We start from the raw sequence: 3591 nt of genomic DNA on the forward strand, positions 1-3591 counted from the left end.
CACTTATCTGCGAAGATCAGAAGGGTGAAGAACTCAATTCGCTCTCTTCAAAAGGCTGATGGTACAACTACTTTAAATCTGGATGATTTGGCTATTCATGTTGTGGAGTAATATGAGGCTATCCATAAAGCTAGCCCCACCCTTGAGCATGGAGAGCTCTTGGACTACATTCCCCATATTCTTGATGACCTTGACGTTAGAGGATTGGAAGCCATCCCAATTGATCAAGAAATCAAGCTTGCAATATGGGACCTGGACCCTGATAATTCTCTAGGCCCTGACAGTTTCTCTGGTGCCTTCTTCAGACATTGTTGGGAGCTGATTGGTTTTGATGTTTGCCGTGCTTTGAAGAGCTTTTTTAGATCTGGAACCCTTCCTAAAGGAATCAATAATAGCTTCTTGGTCCTCATCCCGAAAATGGAAGGTGCAACCTCTCTGGACAAATTGTGGCCGATTTGCATGCAAAATTTTTTCTGTAAAATCTTGTCCAAGGTTATGGCCACAAGGCTCTCTTCCCTCCTCCCTAAGCTCATCTCTGAAGAGCAAGGCGCCTTTCAGAAGGGCAAGGTAATTCAGTCCAATATCAACCTGGCTTCAGAGTTAGCTAACCTCATGTTTGACTGTATAAGAGGTGGAGGTATGGGGATAAAACTAGATATCCAGAAAGCCTTTGGCACTGTTTCTTGGAGCTTTCTCTTCCAAGTCCTGAAAAAGTTTGGTTTCCCTGATACCTGGATTGCTTAGTTGCATCAAATTCTTCGTTCATCCAGAATTTCAGTGTTGCTTAACGGAGGTCCGGTTGGGTTCTTTGGTGTTGAGCGAGGGCTACGTCAGGGTGACCCCATCTCCCCCCTTTTATTTATCCTTGCCGAGGAGGTCCTGTGTAGGAGAATCCGCCTTATGCTTCAAGACAAGAAACTTCAAGGGTCCTTGAGGTGTCCAAATGTCTGGTTTTCTCCTCTTTGCAGATGATATTTTCTTCTTTTTAAATGGCTCCATCAGATACGTCAGACATTTCAATGACTTCCTTACAAAGTATCAGCAGTTTTCCGGTCAACAAATCAACCTCGACAAGAGTAAACTTTTTCTGGGGAAGATGTCTCTAGATAGGAAGCAACTCATCTCTGATACCCTTGGAATCTCCATCTATAAGTTCCCTACAAAATATCTGGGAGTGGAAATTTTCAAGGGTAGGGTCATGAACCTGTCCTCCCGGTGATGAATAAAATTAAAGGAAGGATGGCTGGTTGGAAAGGAAAGCTCCTATCCATGGCTGGTAGGGTGGAACTGGATCGATCTGCTATATCTGGTATGCCATCCCACAACCTCTCTGTATACTGGTGGCCTAGCTCCTTACTGAACATCATGGAGAGATGGATGCGGAACTTCATTTAGAGTGGCGATCTTGAAACAGCCAAAGGAGTAACAATCAATTGGGACTCAATCTGCAAGCCTAAACAGGAAGGAGGACTTGGAATTAGGCGTCTGAGGGATGTCAACAAAGATCTTCTCTGTAAGCAGGTATGGAATATAAAGCACTCAACATCAGCCCTGAGCAACATTATTAATGCTCGCTTTCTGAGGAAAAATGGGGAGCTTAAGAAGGGGTATAAATCTTCCACAATTTGGCCAGGCCTTCGAAGAATGTGGTCTCTTGTCTCTCGCAAAGAGCGATGGGTGGTAGGTAATGGGGTATCTATAAAATGCTGGAAAGACAGATGGGTTGGCTCTGAATCTTTTTAAGAAATAGCGGGTTTGAGAGAAGAGTTGTTTGCATCTTCCTCCATGAAAGTTACAGACTTTATTGACAATAATGAATGGAACTTCCCCACGGTTTCATCTTCTCTTCTTCAAGGTTTTTTTGTAGCTGCTTCAACCATCAATATTCCAAGGGGTAACATAGAAGATAAATGTGTTTGGACCCTCTCCACCTCTGGACAATTCAGTACCTTCTCCGCCTGGAATGATATCCGCCGCCGAAATCCCAAGGTTCCTTGGCATGAGTTGGTCTGGATAAAAGGCCTCTCTCCTTGAAAGTCAACCTTTGGCTGGCGTTTGTGTCACAGGAAGCTTCCTACTAATGACATCATTATGAAAAAAGGCATCTCTTTAGCCTCCAAATGTGTCATGTGTGGTATCCACTCTGAGACTCTGCCCCATCTCTTCTTAAATTACAGTGTATCTCGGATGGACTCTTTGGAAAAATTTCTTGAGCTGCTTTGGGTTGATTTGGAAGGATCAATCCTCCATTGCTGAATTGATCTCCTGGTGGAAAAGAAAGCGAAGAATTTTTTCGATAAAGGACCCTTGGGCGGCTAGCTTGATTATAGTGACCGACACTATTTGGCAAGAAAGGAATCATCGATGGCATGGTGGTAAGAGTATGGATGCCTCTCTGCTGTTTAAAAAAATCTTGAGGACGCTTAAGGAGTCCAATCTCACCTTAAAAGGGGTCATTCGGTCTTTTGCCGATCTACTTTGCTACACGAAGCTAGGGTTGTAGGCAGCTCCAGGTGACCCTCCCTCCATTCTTGAAGTCATTTGGTGTAGGCCTCCACTCGTCTGGTCAAAGCTAAACATTGATGGCAGCTCCATGAGGAACCCTGGTCAAGCAGGAGGTGGGGGCGTCATTCGAGACTCCCATGGGAAAGTTATATTCTCTTTCAAGCTCTTCCTTGGCATCAGTACGAACTACTATGCAGAAGTCATGAGTTTCCTTCATGGTATCCGCCATGCAATGGGTCAAAGGATTACAAACTTGTGGATTGAAACTGACTCTGTGGCAGTAGTCACCACTATTCAAGGTAAGTCTCTTCCTTGGTTTGCCTTGCAAGAGTGGCTCTCTCTATAGCACTACCTCAGTTCTATCTCCTGGAAGATCACTCATTGCTTCAGGGAAGCCAATCCCATTGCGGATTACCTTGCCAAATCAGCTGTAAAAACAGGAGTATCTAGAACCATAGAGGAATTTCCTACTCATATTATTGAGGAGATTAGATGTGATTCTTTCTCCAAACCAAGATTTAGATTCCACAGATAGCTTTGGAGGATCCTACTGATGGCAATGCCAAAGGTGGGGTCGTTTCATTATCTATGGATTCTTTGATGTACCTTTATATCTTTTTCTCTTCTACATTTTAATACAATTCTGATTTCTAGCAAAAAAAAAAAAAAATGCATCCAAGGAAATTTTAGAATGTATATGCGCTGGGAAAGTTATCGGGTAACTTGAAGTCTCTGATTTAGCTGCCTCTCTAGCTAGATAGTCCACCACAACATTAGCTTCCCGAAAGCAGTGAGTAAATTTCCAAGGGATAGACTCAAGGAAAGAAATACACAAGATCTAGTCCTGATAAATATACCATGGAATGGATTGTGTCTAAGCTGTCAGTACAACTGCTGCAGAGTCTGATTCAATCCACAATGAGATCACCTTTTTGTCCTTCAGCATCAAAATCCCCTTAATAAGAGCTCCACATTTTGCAACATTATTTGTTTGAAGACCCAAGAATTTTGTAAATGACCCAACGATACCTCCTTTGTGATCTCTGAGGATGCCTCCCGCTCTGGATTTTCCAGGATTTCCTAGAG

The sequence above is a fragment of the Macadamia integrifolia genome, unplaced genomic scaffold, assembly GCF_013358625.1.
Source record: "Macadamia integrifolia cultivar HAES 741 unplaced genomic scaffold, SCU_Mint_v3 scaffold986, whole genome shotgun sequence".
Lineage (NCBI taxonomy): Eukaryota > Viridiplantae > Streptophyta > Magnoliopsida > Proteales > Proteaceae > Macadamia > Macadamia integrifolia.